The sequence below is a fragment of the Dromaius novaehollandiae genome, chromosome 1 (assembly GCF_036370855.1).
Source record: "Dromaius novaehollandiae isolate bDroNov1 chromosome 1, bDroNov1.hap1, whole genome shotgun sequence".
NCBI classification, from domain to species: Eukaryota; Metazoa; Chordata; class Aves; order Casuariiformes; family Dromaiidae; genus Dromaius; species Dromaius novaehollandiae.
Window position 1 is genome coordinate 48433641 of NC_088098.1, and position 25138 is coordinate 48458778.

General features: G+C 42.0%; 1 long non-coding RNA gene across 1 annotated transcript; it reads left to right on the plus strand.

Moving 5' to 3' along the window:
* Positions 1-8022: 8022 nt before the first annotated feature.
* On the plus strand, positions 8023-24750 carry LOC112997228 (uncharacterized). The gene is made up of 3 exons (XR_003262648.2): positions 8023-8154; positions 8953-9033; positions 23932-24750. It is a non-coding gene; the product is annotated as an uncharacterized LOC112997228 (long non-coding RNA).
* The last annotated feature ends 388 nt before the right edge of the window (positions 24751-25138 follow it).

The window sequence follows — 25138 nt, forward strand, 5'->3', positions numbered from 1 at the left end:
TACTCCATTCGAACTTTAATTCAATTCAGAAATGACACACTGCATTTTAGAGTGCTAAATAAAATACGGTATTTCAGGTAAAATGGAAAAAAAAGTCCTTCTAGAAAAGAGTGCTATGCTCAGAGTCAGGGTTTCTTTGTTTATTAATAGCAACTGGTCAACAATTACTTGTCTTCTCAAAGTGGAGCATTGTGAACATGCTGTGTTTCTAATATCAGCAGAAACAGCATTCCTGTTTTCCACAGGCAAAGAGTGCCAAGGTGTGTAAGATGCTGCATTAACAGCTACAGGCTAAAAATCATGCATCCGATCGCATTTTCACCACTTCAAATAAACCTGTTATTAATCTTACTGCTTAAACAAATTTTTCTGTTGCAGATAGCCTGAAGACTATGATGTGACAGTGACGAAAGACCGCAATAAAAGGCAGCTGAAACTTTTTGGGCAGAGGTTTCCACTTTCACAAGGCAACAGGCAGCGGCAGCACTGGATGTACAGAAATTAATTTTATTTTCAAAATATGAAAGCTCATAGAATTATTGAAATTGAAATTATGGAAGAAAAAGATATATTGGGTCATCTTTTCCATACTGGAGGCTGTGACAGCTATGTCTCTGCCTTATAAGGTAGTTTCTGAATCTAGGCTTAAGGTCTCAAGAGACAGGGCTTAATGGCTTACTGTGAAAAACTATTCTGCAATATGGCAAGTTTCATTGTCAAAGCTTGGTTTTATATTTAGCTGTGAATGCATCATTTCTTAAAAGACAATCCTCCTATTGCTCTTCCTTTTACCTCTGATACCACTTTAATCAACTGCTTTCCATCCTTAGTGTTCAGGTGTTTCTGATACCTCTGGATGGTTCGTGTATCTACCCACTCCTACTTGCTGTTCAGCCAAACTGGTCATATTTAGGTTTCTCATTTTTCCATATAACTCAGGCCCTCTGATTGTCAATTAACCTTACTCAGCAAATGTCTCTTCTTTCAGAGAGATTATTGATGCAGTTGAGTAAGACTTTACCTGACAGTAAAATTATTTCTGTGGCAGAGTAAATCAAGTTGAAGGCTGCAAGTAGTGCAGTATTCCTGACTGGAAGCTGAGAGTGGAAGATTTGAAGGGAATGAAATGCAATAAGGATCTGAGTATGGTAAATTCCAATTAAACAGACTCACTGGGTGAAATCCTAGTCCCATGTGAAAGGCCAAAGTGAAAGGCCAAGCTGAAATGGGCCATAATGTCTCTTTGCACTTGCAATCAAAATCAAGCTGCCCCCCAAGGACTCTTTGTTCAACACTGTTGTTTAGTTAAATCCAGATTAGGGCTGTTAGATGGGAACCTGTTTGACAATGGTCATTTTCACAAAGAGTAATCCTTTTTCCTTTTGCTCATTCTTTAGGTGTCTTGATCCCGCCCCTCAGTAGTTGTCAAAATACCTTCTTCAGTACTTGGCACTCCAGAAGGAGAGGCAAATGAACAAGGTGGATGGAGAAGGTCCATCAAAGAGGGTCCGCCCAAAGAGGGGGGCAATGTCCCCCAGCAATCAATGATCTGTCCTAGAAAACTCCTACTGCAAACCACAGTCTCCCATCCCTTCCCCTGCCTTGTGAGGTCTGCTGCTGCTGTGTCTTTGCCAATTCAGCTGTTTATGAGCTTGAACCCTGAAGGAACAGAGAATACCTGCAATTTTTACTGGTTTTTTTTTCCACTTGTGCCTACAAGGCAAAATTAACAACCTCAGTATGGGTTAACTCATTTGTTGGTTCTCTTACAGTGCATATGCTTGATACAAAACCAGTGGGACTCATTTAGTGGCTTGTAACCTGGCAATGATTCCTCTAAAACATACCTACGGTGCCCACATGTTCTGCCACTAATTTCAATAGGGTAAGCACGTGCCCTCACTGTGTGTCAGCCGACTGAATTCTGCTCTCATTCTGGAGTTTCAGCAGAGAAGTTAATCAGAGCTGTCACTGCTATGATAGCAGGTGGTCCAGGAGCCTTCTAAATGGACTAGCCACATGAGAGTCAGATGGAGAGAAAATTAGGTACCTGGCTCTTTCTGCCTAGCCAGCACAAAGAGAGAGCATGTTTTTACCACAGCCTTCAAGGAGCTAGGGGACATAGCCTCAGCTGTGGAAGGGAGATGAGACAGATTCATCCTTCTTCCCTTCATTACTCCAGTCTTCCATTGTTTCAGGGGCTCAGGACAAAATGAGACATATGTGGTTTTGGCAGCAAGTTTATTACTTTTCCTCATCATGGAGCAATCCAGAAATGGCTCTGTGGTACAAGTCATCTGTCCTCCTTCATTAATGTCAACCAATTTGAGGGATGCTATATCCACTCTTCAGGCATGACACCAACCCATTGTCAGTACCCCATTTTACTCTCTTCAGATTTGACCTACCGGGCTGGAGAGAGGTAGTTTTCTTCTTGAAAGCAGAGCAGAAAGGTTTGGCACAGGGCAGGAGCCCACCTGTGGTGAATATCTTGTTTTTGCAGAGGAGGAAGGCATGAAGGGAAATGCATGCTCTGCTCAGGAGAAATACATTAAATGACAGTGAATGAGGGTCGTCAGCTGAGACAGGGGCAATACAAGGCCACAGCACTTAGAGGCAAGGAGGAGTTTCTAGAGTGGCTCCACCCCTTTCCTCCTGCTATTTACAGCAATAGACAGGAGTTGCTCCAAGCAATGGGGATATTTCACTGCTCCGTGGGTTCCCTCAGTCTCCAGCTGTGCAGAGTCTCTCTCTGTATTTACGTCAATGTACGTCAGCAAAGTGACACCACAGACCTCAGCTACCCACAGGCCAACGGGGAAACTATCAACTTGAAACCGTTTTCCTGCCACCATGTGTTAGATGGGAGTTGGCAGGCTCCTAAGGGCAATGATGACTCTCTCCTCTATGGAGATGGGTGCCCACAAGCCCTCCCCCCCCCCCCCCCGACTGCTCTGCATCTCCTAAAATTCCGGAGCTGGACAGGCTGTCTCAGGTCTGTAGGGCTAAATACTCATCCTCCAGGCACAAAACATCCTCCCATCAAGGGAGGGAATGAGTGAGGCTACTACCTGTGGGAGAAAGTTGTGAGAAATATCACTTGAAAGCCCCATCTATTTCCTGCAAGTCAGGGTCTAAAGATATGGGAAGGCAACGAACGGTGTGTGTGAAGAAAAGCTCGTTGAGATGCCTTGGCCTCTCTCTGATCTTATGCAACCTGTCTATTCGCAGTCCTGCCCTAATCCTGCCCATACTATTCCTGGCTGAGTGTGAACTTCAAGTTAATCTGGAATACTATAACCATCTCCTACAAGTCTCTAAGGAACCTTTCCTACAGCTATTCTGCATAAACCCAGCCTCCTGTTCTCATAAAAATAGCCCATAGTTGCATGCTCACTCTCCCTTTCTCGATCTCCCATCTGTTGTGAATCCAATAGGCTAGGACCTATGTGTGTGTGCGTGTGTGTAGGGCATTTTTCCATTGATAGCAAAGCCTATGTTACCATTTTGGAAGCCACAAGTTGGTGCAGTCATGATTTTGGCACAACTAATAAAAATACTGAGCACAATTTTGATGGCAAAGGTGGGGGACAGACATTAAAATGTGAAAGGCAGATCATGAGGGGTGTGGGTCTGGTTCTACCTCCTTGGTTTTGCAGACCTGCAAGGCATGAGCTCAAAGAAGGTACAATATTTTTGTATGGTTGGATGTCTGCCTGCATCTGGCAGGCCGGTGGTGAGACCGAGAGCAACATTCCTGTGTGTTGCTGGAAGCTGAGTGCCCTTAAAACTGTGCTTTTCTGGGAGCTAGCATGAGTGGAGGCCAGATAGCAGTTATGCCTGCTCTTCTGGATCTGGTAGTGGAGAGAAGGGGTGCCAGAGAGCTGGGAAGGGAAGGAGAGTCCAGGCATGGAGGTGGAGGAAGCCCACCTGAAGGTTCCTGTCAGGTCTTTCTTTTTTATGGGGAGACCTTCTTCAAATAGAAAGTATTGGAAAGAGCATTTTGTGGAAAAAAGTCTTTTCCAGTGGAAAAGAAAGACGTGGAAAATTCCTAAGCAGTTCTACTAATTTTACCCCTCAGCTTTCTTCTTTTGTTTTATCCTTGGACATTTTTTCTTTTCTGTATGCACTTTGCTGTTTCTGACTCCTTAAAGCTTTCTCTATCTCTCTGTGCAAAGCCGCAGAGATGCATGGCAAGTTGATTATCCTCATGAAGCAGCTACCATAACATTGAGATTCAGGCATTTTCTTTATCATTAGCCTAACAAAGCATATAGAGTTGTAGCTAACTGGAAAGATACAGTACATTATTATTGTTATTATTTCTATTTTTGAAAACCAGGATACCGTTGGGGGAGAGGGAATGGGCTGCATGAACGCCTAGATAGACAGTCATTTAATCTGAAATGGAGAGCAAAATGTAATTGGTAGGCTTAGACTCATTAGTATGCTGCAGCCTGGATCTATGATTCCTATTAGAAAAAATATTAAAGGGCCACTGTTCAGGGAATTGAAGGTGGCACAAACAATTTAGCAGAGTTTTTCATCAATATCTTGCAGAGGGGTTGCACCTTTTTGACTTTTAAGACTAGAATGCAATATTTAAAGAGAATGTACTCCACCAGCTGTACTTGCAACACAGTACATCATCCTTTGAAATATAAATCTTTTGATAACAGAATAATTTCTTTGTTAGTCTTCAGCTTGTATCCTTGGGCTGGAATAGTTATTTGTGCTTTTGGTATTATGTGGCTTCTGTGTGCCAAAGGAAAACACAAACAAAACAAAAATCAAAGAGAAAACGCCATTCATGTTCTTATGATTACATAGAAAGAAAAAGCATGAGAAAAATTTGCATGTGTATGTTTCTTTTAAATATTTTAAGTTATAAAATAAGGAGAATGATAGTCTTTTATTAAAACAGTGATGCAAAAAAACCTCCAAGGCTCCAGAGAAAATTAAACTCTCTTTTCTATATAAAAATATTAAGTAGTTAAAATAATGCAATTCTTTAATGTATTGTCTATAGTCAATAGTTTCATTTTTAATTGTGACAGAGTTAAGTTAGATTTGTTGCCAGACTTAGTGATAAGCCCCCTAGCACAAGGCATTTTCATAACATACTAGAGATGAGCTCCCTTGAGCAAAATAAGCCTAGACAGAACTTTAAGCATATGACAACAGTGGAGATGCACAGTGCTCAAGCACTTTGTTGGATTGGGGTTATTATGTGGGATTGTTTTAATAAACCAAGATATGATTTAAATGAAAGTAAACAAAAAATGTTCTGCTGAAGTCCCCAATGACAGAACATATCCATGCCAAAAGTCACAGTTCAGAAGCTCAGAGACCAATACAGTTTCTTCCTAATGAATTAACTGGGTAGTTACGTGTTTTAATTACAAGTTTTATTTGAAAGCACCCCCTTCCAGTTTTCCAGAACTATCACATATGCAGTTGCTAAAATATATTTTAGAAGCCCTCATACAAGTGAAGACTAAAGAGTCCCCATAATTCCTTTCTAATACAGAGGTGCCAGTAGAGACATTTTAATGTGTTACATTTAATCACAATATTGTAATTCATTCACCTAGAAATTCATTAATCATAACTCATGCTGCAAGGAAGGATATTAAAACATAGTGACAGTGGGCAAGCAGATCTGTGTTCACAGCAATGTCATTTAAACAACTGTATACACTTGTAGTAATGCAATTAACCTACAATAATAATATTTGTTACTACTATTATATATACCCCATCTGGAAGATGGCCTAAGCTGACAGGATAAATCGCACTGACCTAGTAGTTCTACCTTTGCTGGCACAGTATTTCTCCCCTTTAATTTGAAATGGCAGCTTTTAGGAACTCCTAAATTAAGACATGCCGAGGCAAAATTTTGGTCTCACTCGTTTTACATCTTAACCCTGAGCCTGAAAGAGAAGCTGCACACAGCTCGTGGGTCTGAGATTCAGATAGCTTAGGAAGGAGGATACTTGTTTTGTCTCCTGTTTATACTTTTTAGTTCTATGGTATTTCTCATTTAGAGAGGACGAGGCTTCTATCTGTCTATTTGGCTAGGATGAAAATGACAGTTGTGGAAACTGTGAATACTTTTACCATGTCATTAGTAACATTATGTATTATTTATATAGCATGTGCAGGGCACTAGGTATTTTACATATACATAATCAGATAACTCCCCATCCCCAAAGTTAGGAGTTATTACTGAGGAGTTATTACAATAAGTAAGAGGAGGCTGGGACAGGATATCAGCCTTTAAATTCATGACTGAAATGTTGTTTGGTGTGCATGTTTTCTGTAGTCTTTGTTATTTTTAACCTTTTTCATGAGTCTCTCTCATTTCCCCATCCGAACTAATTTCACAGCCAGTTGTGTCCACGTCTGCCCACATGCCCCGCGGAAGCAGTCAGCAAATAACATACTAGCACACGGCCTCAGTTCTCTAGAGCACCTTCAAGGTGCTGATGCTGTTCTGGGGTGTGCTATGGGATGACAAGGTCAGTCCCATGTGTAGATGAAATTAAGCAATGTCACTGGGATGTAAAAGGGATAAATCGAGGCTCAACTCTGGAGCCCTGGGGATCTGAGGCGCTCATGTAACGCCCCGTGCTGAGGTGGGAACAGGTTACTCTGAGCTGAAAGGAGGAAAACGAAAAGTTTGTTGCTTTTGTAGGGCAAAACAATTAGGTTTGCTTTTTTCCCCGAAACTCTACACTGGAAGAGAGGTTGACATTTAGTTTATTTGCAGAGACAATCTTTTTGCTGCTGCTGGTCAACAGGGCACACTTCAAATGCTGCCTGTAGACCTAGAGGTGCTTTGTAATAGGTGACTCCTGTAAAAAACTGACAGGAAATTCATTCGCTGACAGCTTCGAGAACAGAGGTTTTTAATAGAATAGCAGTTTCACAATACAATGCTTATCAAGTGATTCCTTTGGGACTGTTATTTACAGTTGAGGAAATCAACATTCAACTTCTAGTTGAACATATGAGGAATCATGTGATAGTGTGAAGAGGGGAGAATCTGACATTTTAGGAAAATCAGACTGGTGTAGCCTTGGATGTAAGGTAGCGTGGTATGCCTGTCAGAAAGACAAATACGAGATGTCAAAAGATGTCAGGTTTTTCTTTGTTTTTTTTGCAGCAGTCCACTATGAATAGCCCTCCACAAATATAAGCACCAAAACTTTGTAATTTATCTGAAAAGCTGAAAATCAGATTCCTATAATTCCAGTGTGACTACATGCATATGGTGACTCAGATGCAGAGCAGAGACATTATCATTCGCAATATTTTCTTTGTGAAGTTTGCAGAAAATGCAGGACACTAGGGGTAAAACTGTCAGGGTGCCACAAGGCCATCAGCTCCTGGGGCTGGTGTTGGGGGGCTCCTGGTGGGGCAGGGCCAGGGCTGTGATGGGGCTGGAGCCAGCACTGCTGCGGCCTCACAGGGTAGGGACGGACAGCCCCAGGGTGGGCTGAAACAGGGCTGGGTTTGGGGGGGCCCTGGGGATGGTGACAGGGACAGGCCAGTTCCTGGCAATGATCACTCCCACCTCTCAGTGTGATATATTCACACAACTGCACATGTGTATATGTAAGCACACATCCCACCATTAAAATCAGAATGCAGAAGTATCGCTGTGAGCACTTAGAAGTAACGATATGGAAAAAAAATCACAGCATGCCACTATTTAGTCCTGTCTCTCCTCCATGTAAAGCACCTATTTTGACTGTGAGAGTAATATATGTGCTTATGTGTGAAGGAAGAGACACCTTGAGTGTATGTGTGCTGTTTAGATAGCGTATACATGAAAGCTCATGATTCAAGGAGCTGACTGTCTAGCAGAGATAGGCAGTACCACAAGAAGGAGCATTAAACTGAGAGATAAGATAGCATGCAATAACGCAAAGGGAGACAAGCTGGATCTTCCTGGAGAGTATATTTGGTGGGTGCAGATGTTAGGGCATTAAGCTTACACTTTACTTTCTAGGTTTCCTTAAATATTGGCTTATTGGCAAGTCTGGCACTGAAGCGATAGCGGAGATTGTCCAAGGAATGGAGCAGGATGTGGGCTGAAAGGAAGTGAACCATGAGCATGAGTCTACTGTGCCCAGCAGAAGAGAAAAGGTATTCAAACCGTAGAAAGTGTTGTTAGCAGAAGTTCAGGCATCTCAAGCAGGATGGAGAATAAGAACTGATGGCAGTAAAATACATCTCCTTCTGTGGAGAAGGAGATGAGGGCTATGGGTCCTCAAATTAGACGAAGTCCTGAAGAGGAGGCTGAGATATTTGACATAGGGAGATCTCAGGGACTGAAGTAAGGGCAGAAGACTGCAGTTCCCTGAACTTCTGGCTTAAAGCCAGGAAGAAGTCATTTGCAAACAACATTTTTGGGGTTGGCTGTGAAAAAGTGTACCAACTTTGACGAGGAAGGAAAGTAGGGGGTCAGTGGAAAAGAGGAAAGCTGCAGCAGATGTTATGATGACAAAGACCTAGTAGCTAAGTACCTGGAGTGGGATACAAAGGAGGAAGAGAGACAAAATTTTTTTGGGGGGGTAGCATCTCCCTTGGAGCCATCAGAACCAGCCTTGCAGAACTTTCAGCTAAGACCAAAGCAAAGCATAGGAGATCAGACAGGCTGGTACAGCCAGCAAAGCAACATGACTGTGTTTAAAACTGAAAAAAAAAAAAAAAGAGAGAGAGAAAAGAAAAAGAAAAGACAGCTGTAACTGTGCTTTTGACAGTTGATTTAACTTCTCACTTTTAATTATATTTTGTCATTTGAAATGAAATGTATTCCCATGAAATGTTTTACCCACATAGCTCTCAGCCTTTCTTCCAATTACATCGCACCCATCCTCTTAAAGATTAACGAGCTTTAATGAACTCTATTGTTGCTAATTCATCTCCCTTTTATTTTGACAGTGTGACTTTTGTTTACAATTAGTACAGCTAATGCTGTGCAGGGTCATGTGGGTCGGAAGAAGAAGATTTCTCTTCAACATGGTAAGAAAACAAATGAGTCCTTTCCTCTATAGTCCTTGTTAGTTTTGTTTTGGCTTTTTTAATGAAGAAAAATCTCTCAGAGATAGATCTTTATCAGAGTTTAGCATCAGATTCCAAAAGACACCTTTGAAAACTCCCCTTTGGCTGCCACCTACCACCTCTGGAAGCAACTAAGCTTCATAGGTACTGAGGATTTTTTCCCGGTTTCCTAAGGAAGCAAGACTGATGTGATCACCCTGTACGCATTTGTCTTACCTACAAATCCTCTTCAAGTAAATTTTGAACTCATTATTCAGTTTCAAGCAGGTTTGAAAGTGGGATGACAGTCTTAAATATATTCTACAAGCTTCATGAAAATAAACAGCTTTGTAGAGGAGTAGGACTTTAATTAGGGTGCCCACCACAAGAAAGCCTGTAGCATGAGTTTAATCCTCATTAGTCACTGAAAAGTCTATGAGAGGGAGAGAATAAGGAAAACCATGGTCTCAGAAATCTCCAGTCAGAACTGATGTTCTGTCAAACAGCAGAAAATCCAACAGAGAAACCAGCTTTTGGGTCTATTGCTCACAAAATTTCTCCATTTACTCTGTTATTCCTTTAGTTAATTATCTTATCCCTTCTAGGAATGCCTAAAGGCTCAGTCCCTGGTCCCACGTGGTACCACCCAGTTTGGACAGAGCTGAGCAGCCCAGCCCCAAACCCGATATCAAACCAGGGGAGCTTTGAAACCAGACTTTCCCTCGGATGACTCACCCACAGAGCAGCTTGACCAGCGCTCAGAAGGAGCAGGCAGCCAGTCCAGGCTTCCTAAGGACACCAGCACAGCTGTGTCTTCCTCAAAACAGCTCTGAGAGCACCTGAAATCCAGCTCAGGCCCTGAAAAGAAAGAGTATTAGCGTCAACCTGCAAGAGAGGGTTCTGGGAGTGCCTTCCTGCTACATGTAACTGCCTAAGGGGCAGGATTTAAGACTTTTTGTTGTCATCAGCTTCACACATTGATTAGCTCTAGGCAGGTTTCTGCCCAGCCTGATGGTTATTTCTGAGCCCATGTTGCTGTTGAGAATGAAAGCGTGACGCGTTGTTTTGTGGTGCTGTTGTTAGAGACCATGCTGGATGCACACTGTGGACTGGGGAAGTGGCACTGCTACACAGTCCCACGTGTGTCATGTGGTTAGGGTGTAGTTATTGCTCTGGGCAGTCCAAATGGAGATGCCATGGCCACCTGAGCCTCCACTGTGCCATGCTGGGTCTGGTACGTTTACCCACTGCAGTGCAGAGGCGTTGTAGCTCATACCGGTTCACCCTCTTTACCAAGGCTACTTCTAGCTGGACATAACATTGCATGGTGTTGCCCTGCCTGATGAAGACATGTTAGATCATCATACTAATAATTTTTTAGGTTGGATGAGGGATCTTGAATCTAGACAGAAGCAGGCATCTAAGGGTTCAGCACCATGGGGTCTGGCTGTTAGTCTACTTTGTTTCAGATCTAGCTCTTAGTCTTGGCTGTTGCCCTTCTGGTTTTTTGCAAATGATTCTGGGTATTCTAAAACTCCATATTCTGTCAGTCTTTATAGTTATATAATGAATTTAACCTCCTGTAACTCAACATGAGAAACTATAAATACATTTTGCTTTGGGCTGCCTTTCATTTTCAGCAAGCCCAATATCCGTGGCTAACTCATTGCTGGCTGCCCATTGGCACTTTTACCTGTGAATATAATTGGGTAGGTAGCATCCTCTCACTCCCTTGTTATGTCTGCTGGTGCTCTGCATTCCCATACAGCGAGAAGGCTTTACACCAGCTCCTGATAACAGTGAATCTTTTTTCCTGGCGTGCCGCAGGGTATTCATCACTGCACGAGTCACACCATCCTCACGACTCTCCTCCTGCCACAGCACAGGCACCTCTGAAATAAGCCATGAGGATCATTTTACAGCATCACCTCACAGGTCACACACACACAGACACACGCACAGTCACACACACAGGCTCTGCAGGGTGCTGAGCTCCTTTAGTGCCTGTGGGAGCCCCAGTGTTAAAATCTGAGTATGATGGGGAGCTGGCACTTCAACAGAGCACCCCAGGGTAAATAATGATCAGGACGGGCTTTTTAAACCTTTTCTGGATAATGCGAGAGGATGATGAATGCAAATTGGTTCTCTTTAATGTACAACCAACTACCCTTGGCATAAAAATCTTCTCAGGCCTATGGCGTCATGGAGGTGTCTGACTCAGAGCAGTGAATAGCATGAAAAATGTGATGTTCACAACTTCATTTGTTATGCATTCATGCAGAGGAGGTACCTTTAGATTCCTCCGGCAGCTGGTGAAATCTAAACATAAAACAGTTCCAGTCTTTGATAAAGTCAAATATCAGACTCCTGAATGGAGATCAGAATCTGCAGTGGAACATTTAGATGTAGGCATACAAAACTTTGCTTGTTGTAAGTTTTCTCCCAGGAAAAAGGAGATGATCAGTGTCTTCAAACTGAGCACAGATTTTAATTGCTTAGTTATTTGCCAGGAGGTAGTAGTCACTAATATGCAACTGCACTGTACAAATTACTTCTGTAAAGTAAATTGGTATTTTTAAAGGATGGTGAATGAGATGCTCAAACTGGATTTGAATGGAATTGGAGCAGCAGACTCCTTAAATCTCTTGTGAAAAGCGTGGGCATAGCCTATTACCACTGTACCAGAGCATGTTGGGAACACTAAGGATTGGGATTTTTTTCAGAACCTGAATACTGTTAAGTTTGAGCATTTTCTCATTCTGTGAGAGCAAAACAGATTAATTGTATCTCAGTCTCCATTTTCAGTCTGTTTGTCACTAGATTGGGTGAATAGGATCGTAATCCTTCTATTCAGCTGAACTGCAGCTTACTGCACTGACCTTTTCAACAAATGTATTTTAATTAGCTGTATGTTCACCTTCTTCCTACTGCCAAAAGCAGGAAAAATGGATTATCGACAGTATGGAGTATTATATATTTAACCTTTTAGGCTGAGAATTTGGGCTGGAGTGAAACCAATCTGTAAGGACAGCTACCAATATTGTACGGGTCAAACTGTGGCTAATTCACAGCTTAATTGTATACACTCAGGTGTATATAGTGCACATCTCTGGAGCCACAAAATGTCTGTGGTAATTAAATAGTCTTTGGAGTTTTCTGCCCTTCCCTAATTCTTCTCTTTCCCCTTTCCTATGGCAGCCTCAAGCTCTGCATGACAAAGGTCCCTGGGATGTGATTTGTGCAGAGGTGAGACAATAGCAAAAATGTTTGCCTGTCTGCAAGGATGACTAATTCCAGTCCTTTGGTAATGTACAGCCAGGCCCAAGGCCAGCTTCTGGACAGGGAGGAGGCTGATTAGAGAGACAGTACTTCAGGACGCACTCCAAATTGGACTAATTCATTTTATACAAAAATGGATGGGAGTCCCAGAGGAAAGTGCATATTCTACTGCAGGAGCATAGGCCAACTGCTTCATTTTCGATGTGCAGCTTTAGAAAGCTTCAGAGGCTTCTCGTTGAAATAAAGAGGATGTTGTTAGATCCCTGCCCACTGATGGGATGTGTGTGTTTGAGCATGGCTCTCTATAAACATTACAGACTTCCTCGCTTGAGGATACTGAGTCTTATCCACCTCCATTGTACACCATGGCACCCTGCCGGAAAGGATCCTGGAGTGAAACACGGGCAGCCAGGGACTCTGGTAACATTTTTGGTCCAGGGCTGCTGTTTCGACCTTGGGATATCACTCCACCTCTCTGACTTTCCCTCCCAGTTTTTGTGTGCCTTGTCAGGGTGTCTGCACACTGCCTAGCAAAATGTGGCTGCATGCAATGTAGCCAGTGCAATGCAAATGCAATGCCAGCGGTCATCTAGGACACATGAGGAAGGAGGCCCGAGCAGTTTGACCTTGACCAAAGAAGGAGTTCATCTGAAAAGTGAAGCTGTAACAAAAGAGAGTTCTTTCTTTGGTCCTCTGCATTTCCATGCCTCAGCCAAAGTTTCTGTAGCCAGGGCCCGTGTGAGCTGCTCAGAGCATAGCTAGCCGCGCTGCAGCCGGGGCGAGCTGGGAGCAGAGCTGGCCAGCCGGCACCCTGGGACAGGCAGTGCAGCCTCTGCACTGCACGCTGCTCTGGATGGCTACGGAAAATGAGGTCCTCACAGCCCTGGCTGCTCAAAGCACAATTTGGACCCCAGTAGAGGGGACTCTGAACCAGACTCCTAGTACCTGGTTTTCAGGAAACATAAGTGACAAGCTATCAACCCCAGCAATGGGTTTCTATCAGCTTATATTGGTTGCATTTTCAAAGCTATGTTCAAAAGGAAAAGGGCAGGAAACATAACGTTTCAATGATACTGCCATTTGCTAGATCCCCTTAATAAGGCAGGTGTGAATAGATGAAATTGCTTTGTGAACCTGCTGCATGAAGCACACGTTCCTGGTAGTTTTCTCATGTAGAGGAATAGCTGCAGAGGTTACAAAACGCCCTGTGGACTGGCAGAGCAATTCTGCTGCCAATACCCCAAGTTAACGTAACTCCCTCAGAAGGGTGCAAAAGAGAAGTGCGTGCAATGCGGTCATTTTGACCTCTCTCTAGCCAAATGTACGTACCTATAAGAGGGATGAGGGCAGGAGGCTAACCCAGATAAGGGAGAACAAAATAAGTGCCAGTTTGATATACGAGTACATACCAAGCTTTAAGCCTGGCTCCTGCCCTTTTCTGTGTGTAATAAATGAAATGACCTTCCAGTTAAAGTGTAAGAGATTGGAAAAGACAAAACCAAACGGCGAGGCCCCTTTTCCCAGTGTATATTCGCATTAGAATTCTGCTCTCACACTCGCGCGAAGGAAAACTGTGGCTTGAAGAGAAAACAACATACCATTAAGCCATCCCGGTGTCAAATATTGTAAAAGAAAACAGTTAACGACACAAACTCTCTGCATTCTCATTACCGCCGTTGGGTATAATAGCCTCCCTCCCTCAACACCAAACAGGATTTCTTAGGGCTCTTTTGTGTTTAAGCCTCCGACTTGGCAATTCCACCAGGCCTGCTGCTCATAAACTGTAACTCCTTTGTCATTTCCAGGTATTTTCTGTGGATTTTGCTTTTTATTGTGACTCGGAACTATTTTATGACTGAGTTGTATTGTTGTTCTGTGTACAGTGCACCTTTATCTGCATCTTTTGGTTCGTTCTCTTAGTCTCCCGGCTTAATGACATTATTGTGAGCACCACCGCGACTGTTATGCAGATGTACTGCGTAGAAGAGAAGATGCTGCTTCAGGATAAGCCATTACTTTTTGTTGCCCCCACAGGCCTGGGAAAGATAGCTATTACAAACAACTTCCTGTGACAGTTACCTCATGAAAAATATGTTGTATGTCAAATTAACTTCTCAGCGCAGGCCTCAGCTAATCATACCCAGGACATCCTCCTAACGAAACGCGAAAGGTACCCAGAGTTTTAATTAAAATCAAATATGTAATTGTGCTTAGTTTACTCCACAGAGATTATCCACAAAATAATATGAAAAGCTCTCCTTCCATTTCTGACAGAATAAATGAAAGCTGATTTGTTTCTCCATGTAATGTTTAGTACTGGGGAAACTACGTTTTAATTGATGTTGACAAATATTCTGATTTATGGGGTATATAGAGTGGAACACAGTCCAGAAAGCATGTCGACTTAACTTTTTCTTTTTCGCTGCTTTTGCTTTAGGAGAATGAATCAGCTGCCTGTCCCTGGATATTCTTGAGTCTAAAGCATATTAAAGGGAATCATCAGATTGGGTCCCAACTAGTAAAGAGAGCCATCTGTTAGGGAAAGATCTGAGCAGTAGGCTATATATGGTACTCGCCAACACAGAGAGGGCAAAAAGATCAACTGGAAGAATGGCAGCATCCAGGGGATTATATCTAGAAAATGGTTAGCTCTCCAGCATCTAAATCATGCATTTTTAATTTATCACATGGCAGACAAACAAGTCAAACATTAATTGGCATGATAAAAGGAAGCTCATACTGTATTCTACACCTTTCAGTGTGGAGAGCTTTGCCTGCCAGCCAGGCAGTGCAAATCTTGAGACTTTTTATTTACAAGCACCAGAAATGAGATCTGTGGGCAACATCACACATCAGTTATTAATGCCAATAAATAAATAAATAAATAAAGGTAAGGAGAAAGCTCAGTGCTGAAAGTGGTTGGTGCAGTGAAGAGTCATTAAGAATATTATAGATTATATTTTTTGGTGTTAAAACTTACTGTAATAAGTACAACTTCCTCAAGCAAAAAAAAAATTATGAATTAGACTCAAGCATAACATAAATAGTTGAACTACATAAAGTATACACTTCTATGCACACTAGGGATTGATAAATGCTATTACAAAAACTGACAGACTCTAGTGAATGAAGAAATATATCATACCAACAGTACAAAGGACTAGAAAATGCCGTGAGGGTATTTGCTGAAGAGGCTCATGAGTCATGATCACTTTCATCTCTAGATAGTCAGAGATAAAACCACTTGCTCAATGTATTTTTTTTATATTTATACTTTTCTTTAAGCTGTGTTTGCAAACTTCCATTATCAAAGGAAATATTGAAGTAGTCTAAGCAGAAGATTTGGAAAAAGTAGACAACCAAAGACTAACAGTCCTGCTCCTGGTAGGGTCACCATAGACTTGTGCTCTCTCACTTAGGCAACTGGAGTTTTTTAATTCACACTGAAGTAAAAATTTCTCTCAAATGAGGAAAATTCTCTGGAAAATTCTCTGGATGAAATTGTTTTCAATTTAAATATAGCACATATGCAATGTCATGAAAAACCCAATTCACCTGGAGTTCATCTTAAAGGAATGACTGACCAACCTGAGATTAAAAAAAAAAAAAAGTAATATGAATACAATAGAATATATTTTCACTTTTTGTGGTGCCTCTTCCTTCCTACCTCAGGACCTGAGCTCATCCCTCCCACTCCCCACACACCGACTGCCTCATCCATGCAGATGACTTGTCTGTCACCCAACATTTTCCTAAATAAGGATGCTGAAGAGCTGGCTTACAGTGCACTGAATAGGCTATTCCTTTGGGTCTGGCTATAAACATAGCGCTCAATCAGACTCCAGGAAAGTGCTACTTCAACACAGAGATGCTCAAAAATTGCCAAATTTATGATTATTAACTTTTTCATTTTTCAGTTTATAAAAACACTTTTAAAAGTCCATCTGCATCAGTCTCAATGACTGATTGCAGTGGATCAACTATGAAATAAGTGAGAACATGTAGATTCGAAAATATGTAAGAAATTCTGGAAAAACAGTTAATTATTTTGAAAAAACTTACTTTTATGTTGTTTTTATATCTGCTTCTGAGCCAAAAGCTGCTGACCAACCTGAAATGTGGTACTCCAAAACTGTAGGCAATAAACGTATTTTTTTGATTAACACCAGCCACCCAGCTTAGAGAGCTATATGGAATAGATGAGGTTTCCTCCTTCAGTCTGTTTGGCCAGGATCACTAGGGGTTATTCATTAGACTCCTAGACTGTTGTGGTACAACTTTTAGTATAGTTTCCTAGAGTTTCTTTGGCCACCACCATTGAAACAGAGAACATTTCAGAAATATTTACTTGGACTGACTGAATCTTTAATGTATGCATCTATGAGCACTTCCTGGAAATGAAATCAAACTGTAGTACAGATGTTACAGAGCTTCATTTTAAGATTTCCAGTTGATCACTGGGAATTGTAAAAGCAAAGAGCAGAGAAACTATCCCTGTACGAAAGGTCGTTGTTTGTATTTTATTAACTTCTTTATTGCTAAACATCTGGCACTAAACTGGAAACCTCAGCACAAAGCACGCTGCATTTTGTGTGCAAATCATCACCATCTAGTCTAGTAAAAGTTGATACTGGAATGACGCAGCACCCAAATTTGACTGCACGCTATATGTGGCTGTGGTTTTTGAGATGTGGAAGTTAGATGTTTGGAAACAAAGGCACCAGTCTGACAAATGAAGCCTAGCTATTAAGAGAAGGCTGTGAGTGGTGGTGGTGTCCAGGAAACCCCCACAAAACGTCTCCAGTGCAGCCGTTCATGGGTGAGGATCAAGGGAAGCCCAGGCAGGGTGCAGGGCTCTCCTGGGGGAGCAGAAGTACCTGGGAAAGGCAAAGGAAGCCATGTGAATGCAAGGTCCTCCTGGACAGTCATCAGCTGAGACCAGACAGGTGGTGGCCCCAGAGAAGGAAGGGTGAAGGAGTCAATTGTACATGATTTTAAGGCAGATCGGAGGCAGCGGGAGGCTGTGACAGTGGTACATGGTGTACCTTTAGTGTAACAAACACTGCCAAACTGCCTGATCAAAGAGGTGCTTAAGTTACATACAGCACAAGGTAACTTTCTGGTCTATAAAGAAATCAGCTAAAGGAGAACCCATCCTGGATCTGTCAGAGTGATTCAGTCAGTGATTATTTCTGTGGAGTATTTGATCAAATGACTCAAACTTCCAGGCATTTTGTCAACTGACTGAAAATGAACACCAGACATCTGACTACATGCCTGAAGTCACGTACTGAATTAAGCAGTCAAATAAATAAGGGGACTAACAGTTAGTGCACAGTGTGCTCTCAAAAATGAGATATCTTTCATCCCCTGGAGAGAAAGATTGGACTGCCCTTCTTTGAACTGGCGGGCAAGGATGGACACCCTGTACTTCTTCACTTGTGTCTGCCTGGATTGTCACTCGTCCAGCCCCGCTGCTGAAGGACAGTGAGGGGGGAGGCGAGGGCTGGAGCCTAGCTTCTGCTGTGTCAGTCAAAATACTCTGGTCTGGTACACGAGATGGTAAGAGATGCTCTTCAGGGGCTGGCGAAACAACTTAATCTTCTCCCATGGAGCTTTTCTCATGCTGCCTCTCTCTCAGAGCAGATTGCATTTACCCACCTGCTGGAACAAATGTGGGTTGAGTGATGTTTGTGGTTTGATTATAGCTTCTGTTTTGAAGTTCTCATTCCTGAGCTGTTTCACTATTCCTTGGTGACCACATTTAATTAATTCTTGGCAAAAAGAGGGACTTTTTGCCGAGTACCTTCTCTCACAGACAGGGTCTTTTCAAGGTGTACTCTTAGGTCCCTGAGTGGAAACTTATCTGCTTGCAGGGGTGTTTTCCGTCACAACATATAGGCAGGCTGCACTGCTAAGCACATCACTTCACGCCTGCTTGGGGAACGTGAAGTGCTGTCCTGAAAGGCAAGGAGTGAACCGGCACTTTTCCATGCTTGTCTGCACAGCTCTCCAGCGAGCGAAGGGAACTCCAGAGCCAAGTTCTCCCTGGAGAGTTAGGGATTAATGCAGACCTTTCCCTGTGGTCCTTCCAGGTGGGGGATGAAGAAAAGAGACTGTCCTTACCAGGATCCCTGGGTCCGTCAGGCATTGCAGGAGCTTATTTGTGCTCCCGGGCTTGAGATGTGGTCTTACAAGAGACTGGAATATAGAGAGAAGCTTCTCTGCAGATTTTCCCCCAGAAACGGAAAACTGAAAAAGGTACTTTGTGTATTGAAAAAGAAACATGCTCATATCTGGGGGAAGGCTTTGCTTATCTAAACATATTCCTGCAGATTTGCTTTGTGCTCAGCTCCAAGCAGGGAAGAGCTTGCAGGAGCCCTCCTAGCTCCTAGTCCCATGTGTGAGTGACTGGACTCTCCCTTTCCGTGGACTGCAAGAAAACTGCCTGAGAATCTGTGGCTGTCCAACTGCTCTACATGGAGCAAAAATTACCTGCTTTGAGTACTCTGCCCTGTTCCTTTCATTGCCAGAGAGAGACTCCTCACAAGTGGCAGCATCCTGTTGGTATTTCTGCAGGGCTCTCTCATCCAGAAGGTTTCAGAACAGATCCGACTCATCTAGATGAGTTAGCAGTTCCATTTGTTCCAGGCAAGAGGTCTAAGTTAGAATGGAAATTAATATGTTTGTTAACTTCCCTCTCATTTATGTTTGTTAGCTTTTCTCTTATGCACAATATATATTACAATGAATTAAAAAATAATAATAGCAAATTATGGCCTGGCAGGGTTTTTTAATAGATTTAATTTTTCTCTATCGTGCTTACATGTAATCTCTAGCATTCAGTGTTTTATGAGCTTGTTATCACTCTCGTAGTGCTTGCAGAATAAGCCTGGAGTGCTTTCAGAGTAACTGCAGGAACAACAGGCTCTTCCAAGGCCAACAGGTGCCGGTTACTGTTCGCAAGCCAAGCAGGACATGTCCTGTGTCTGGATGGCTGATTTAGCGTGATTCCCATCATGGGGGCTTTTGTCTTTCCCACAGCCACGTTGAGGGAAGGGAGCATTTAATGGAACGACTTGCATCATGCTATCGGTAGGTGGCCTGGAAACATGCTCAGGCTCGGCCCTTGAACTGCCCTTGTTGCGATGAAGCTGACAGATGCTGCATGCTTGTTGTCAAAATGAAAGGTGATTACCTTTCATCATGTTGTGACATATTACATATGAAATTACGGCATTATTACGTATGAAATAGGAGAGCCTGAACGCTGCCTGTGTGGGTACGAGTGATGCGCGTGTTGGCTGCGCAGGGGATCCGAACAGGCTGAGGTTCATCACTCTCCCCACACAGGTCCTGCCACTGCTCAGGGGGATGCTTAGGATTTGCCACTCAGCTTCTTTCTATAAAGCATGAATCCATTGTAATGCCACAAAATAGTGAGGACTGTCGGTCCATGCAGTGCAGGAAGCACTGTTGCTATGGTAACCAGCCCTGTATCATTTTTCTGTGTGTTTCTGTAATAAAAAACAATATATATGTATCTATATATGTGCATTATTTCTATTAGATTATGGTACCTTTGAAAAGCATTGCTCAGCTTTTCACCATAGAATCAACAGTTTAATTTCAGACTGGGTCAGTACCAAAATAATGATCATTATTATTCTAGATGCTTTTTTTGTGGCCTTTGTGAATTTAGTGATGGTCCCAGCTCAATAGATAGTGACAGGTGTCTACACTATTAGTGTCTACTACAATTAGCACTAATTGGTACCTCCGTTGGCAGCAGAGATTGGCCAGGGATTTAATGGAGATGAGAGATGAACATACTCTCTCTGTGTTCCTCCCTTCCTTTCCCCCCCCCCCCCCCAAAAAAAGAACAACAACGCATCTGAAGGAAGTACTGGTGGTCAAAGTACAGGAGGAGGAAAGTTTCAATATTTTTTACTTAGTTTGTAAGCCCTGAGTTGCAGCTTAATGGAAGCATTCAATCTCTGAGACTTCCAATTTGGCACTTTTCAGGTGAAATTTTCATTAGTAGCCTAATTTTTTCCAGGTGCACTTCTGCAGCTGCGATGTATTGTGCCATAATTTAGCACCTGCAGTTCTTTCTAACAGCAAGAATTTCCAACCAGGAAAACAAAGGTTGGGTCCAGCCTTGATTCAAATAAATAAAATTTAAAAACCACCCCATCGTGAAAGGAGCAACAACAAGCTGCTTTTAAAGAAGGTTTAATCAAGCAAAAGCGTTAGTGATACAATACTGTTCACTGATAAGCATTAACAAAAAAAGAGGAAGTAATCTATGCGTATTGCATTTTAAAGACTTTTCTACAAAACTGTTTTTTACTTAATTGTTACTTCCCTTTGTAGAAAAATCTCCCCCATTTGTTAATTTGTTTCTTTTCTTCTTATGCTTGACAAACAGCTCTAACCATGTTAAATTGTTCACTTGTGGTAGGGGAAAGAGTTTTATTTATGCCTGTGAAGTTAGTTGAAAGTCTTAGAAACATGAAATTTATAGCAAGTTCAAAACAGGTGAATTACACTCCAAGTAAGTGTTGGCAGCTCTTTATCTTTTCCTTGTTTTCCATATTTAATTCCACCCTTGAAAGATGGAATATGCATCATTTCCCTATCATCTCTCTCTGGTTCACATTGAGTGAAGTGTTTTGAATTAATTATGTTAAATTATTAATAGCTCAAAATTTGAAAACATTACAGGATTTGAGTAATGTTTTATCAGGCAGGAGCTGTATGATAATTCTGGCTTTTCCATACAGTAGAGTACACTTCCAGTTGATAGGTAAAATTACAACTATATGCTAGAAGCACTGAATTCAGTTCATTGTGAAGCATAATAAGGTAATGAATGTTTAGGCTGCATATTAAGAAAAAAAATCTCCCATTAATGAATAGAGTTCAGGAGAAACAGTGAAAGCAGCATTTTTGGGGTCACTTAAAACAAACCGGACAGAAATACAGAATACGAAACAACTCTGTGTTTGTAAGGACACGAATGACACAAGAGATCTTTTCCAAATCTAACTTCTGTAATTCTCTGATACAAAATATTCTCTGATGTGGGTCCTCTATCTGTCAGTTATTAACTGATGGTTAACTAACAGGCCACTGGACAGGGAAAAGGAAAAATGTTGTAACAGGAGGCTCTCAAAACAAGGCATTTAGCTGTTAGAATTATTCTAACATAAAGGGCCAAATACAAAGTTTATCTTCTGTTAAATCTCCCTGACACTTTCACCAGGCTATAAAATAAACAGCCATCTAAATCAAGCTATATTAATTTCAAGGACTATTTTGAACCTGTTTTATTGCACTACAGCCATATGACGGTGTTTAAGGGAGAGACGAGACAGCTGACAAAAGACCTGAGAATTAGTTCTATAATTATTTGCACAGAGAAAATGGCTTCTCTCCACATTCAGCCCACAGTGTATTTCTCGATACATTTCATCAGCCTTGCGTAATAAACCCTGCAGAGGAATTAAAGAGCCAGGAAATATAGGTTAGACTCACAAGACAGACACCAGCACTTAGTGCTCATTTAAGCCCCCTCGGTGTTCACAGCCCGCCTTCCTTGCTCTGCCTCCGGCTCCCCACGCTTCCCCTGGTAGCAGCAAGGGAGACCCGGGCTCAAAGCTCTCCTTTGCCTCGCCTGGGATTTATGCCGTTTCCCAGGAGAGCTGCCCTACCCAAGGCATTTTTCTAGGGTTGGCTTTGCATAGTTTCTGTTACTTGTACCAAGTAACGAGCTATTACACAGGCTAATGAGAAATGAGAGCAGCGTGGCGATGGAGTGCCTGACTCTCCTTAAAAAGCGGGATTTAGCCTTGCTCTGATACCTCCTGTCTCCTTCTGGTTAAGGGCCCTGGATGCTGGCTTTGCCAGGTGGTGCTTCTGAACCTGTTCTTCAGTGACCAGCTCTCCCCAGGGACTGTGTGGAGAAACCTCCAGCACCAGCCTGGGGCTGTGATTTCCTTTAGAGGGCAGAGTGCCTAAAAGCTGTGTGCTGCACAACTGAAATCTTCCTTGCGAATCTAGAGCCATCTGAGTAAGAAGTCTTCGTGTGAGAGACAAAATATGTACACATCTGTCCTTATATATGTAACCATAAAGGGTTGTATTTCCAAAGGTATTTAGACATCTGTTGAGTCATGTAACTGCTAGAGTGATTTTCAAATGTACCTTAGTGGGTTTGACAGCCAGTTCTTATTTCAAAGAGTTATTTAGACAGCCAGCGGGATTTTCAAAGCATTTATCTGCATCTCTTCATATTGCATATCTGCTGAAAACCCAGCCCACGGCCTTTTGCAGGAGAAGTATCATGCGATTCATATGCACCTGTAATATTAAAATACACATCCACTGACTGTTTTCCAGAGATGTCCACAGAGACCCTTAAAGCATACTCTTAAAGCCTTGTCATCTGAATTCAGGGCTCTCAAGGACTCCTGAAGGACTGGGCTTGACTAAGGTGGTCTCCAGCTTCTCCAAAAGAAGCCAATGCTTTACTCCTCTTCCAGCCAATAGGTTCTCAAGTTATTTCACCAGGTTCACACATGGTAGTCACTGTCTCAACACTGCCTCCTTTCCTTGCATTGCCTGACCCTCTTGGCTAAGCAGGGTGGGCTCCTAGGAACGTTAGGCACTTCCGAAGGACCTGGCTCAACAAACCCGGTCTTAGGAGAAGTAGTGCAAACGTCTGATTTTTGGCTCCCCTAGCTTCTCTAGTACCTGGATTGGAGCACAGTATCCTTTTGTTGACAACCTTACCAGACAACTTTTGAAAAAAAGCTAGAGAAGTTCTTACAGGGCCTGTAATTAAAATTTGTTTTCCTACTATATACTGAGACGGAGGGTGTAATATCCCAGATCCCTTCCGTTTATGCTGTTATTTCACAGTGTCACAAGTGTTCTTGGTGTAATCAGGATACAAACTGGCAGAACTGAAGCAATCTGCTCTGTAGTTGCCTTTAGTTCAAGTTCTCATTGTCTTGTAATTAGCTGGAGTGAATGCAGCTCCCCAGCAGCACGCTGAGCACCGTGACATGCTTTGGAACGAGGCGCAGCGCTGGAAATAAAAGCGCTTCACTCAGGGTGCCAAAGTGCCTACCGTAGGTGCAATACTGAAATTCGCTTATTATAATCCCTCTTGCCTAATTAATTCCATTGATAGCCATTTACGTTCATCAGTGCTTTGTTGACAGTCTTTAACAAAGATTTTTCTTCTCTCTCTCTCTCTCTCTTTTTTTTTTTTTTTGTTTAAACTGGAATAGTTTTATTAGCTTGTTTACTTCAGAACAACGTGCCATCTTTGATTAAACTCCATGTGGATTTATAACTATGTCCTCCCCATGTTTCTGTGACCTTTACGGCACATCTGATAAAAATAAAAGGTCATGGATTCCAAAAGAACTGGTTCTAATAATGTCAGACAGGCTCCCAGGAAAATGTGTGATTTCCCTTCCTTCTTTTTCTCTTCTTTTCTTCTCTTTCTCTCTCCTTTTCTCTCTTTTTCTGCTGTTTCAAAGTAAGATGAAAATTAACATGAATAAAATTAATGGTTTAATTTTGCAGGAGAAAGAAGAGGGTTTACAGTGCTCCACTGGGGAAAAGGGCTTTTGTCTTTGTTGATGACCTAAACATGCCTGCCAAGGAGAAATATGGTGCCCAGCCTCCCATTGAACTGCTGCAGCAATGGATTGACCATGGCTACTGGTTTGACAGGTGCAATAAATATTAATTAGTGTGCTTGGCTACAGAGGAGTAATGATATACACTGTTTCTCTGAAGCGTTAAATTGTAGTGTTAGTCTTTTATAATTCCTCATCTTCTCAGTCACAACAGGAAAACACTCTGAGTTACATGACTCCCTGTATAGGAAAAGGAATAAAAGCTTATATGTTGCAGTGAATTACAGCATGAGAAAGGCAAGCTTATATGGGAGAGAAGCACAACATGCATTTTCATGTTTTTGAGAAAACACCATCAGTATTTAAGTTGGCACAAAAGAGTTTCAAATAAATTTTTAGCTCTTGGCTGTTAAGGACTAAAATAAAATCATTTGTCTTTCAGTGAATGACTTTAAGGTTAAAATGCAGTTGAAGATGCTTTTCTAACATGCAGCCACGGTCTAGAGGGAGCGTGTGTAATAGACTCGGGCATTTTTCTGCATGATTCAGGATAATGCTGGTTGTTAGAAAGACCTCAAATTCTCCCTTGCTTATGTCTCACATGTCTGGATTTAAAAGAAGTTTATGTTGTTTTAGAACAAGCCTAGTTAATTTGTGGCTTTAAAGAAAATGAGATCTGAACAGAAAGAGTGAAATAGAACCTTGCCATGGAGGCGCCATTATCAGAAAAATGTAACCATACTTTATGATAAATTTAATTATATACACCGAAGGTATAAAGCAGTTGCACTTGTACCAAAAGAAAGGGCCATTAATTAAGAACTGGTATTTTCTGTATTTTTTTTTATTATTATGGTTCACAATTTTTTTAAAACAGTCATTACCTACAATGTTGTACTGAAGATCTTGTTTTCTAGTAATACGTATTTAAAATTGTGTTTTAAATTTACATGCCAGTTTCAGCCCATGTTCCCTCTGTGCTTTTCAAAAGAGAGGCATGAAAGTTGGCAGGTAGTGTCTGCATTTCAATTGGAACTCCTACCTTTCTCTTTACCCTTAACCAAATAAAATAAAGGCTTCAGCTTTTCTGTAGTACAATACAAAAGAATAAGGAAACCAAAAAGGAGAAATGTGGGTGTTTTCAAGTCTGA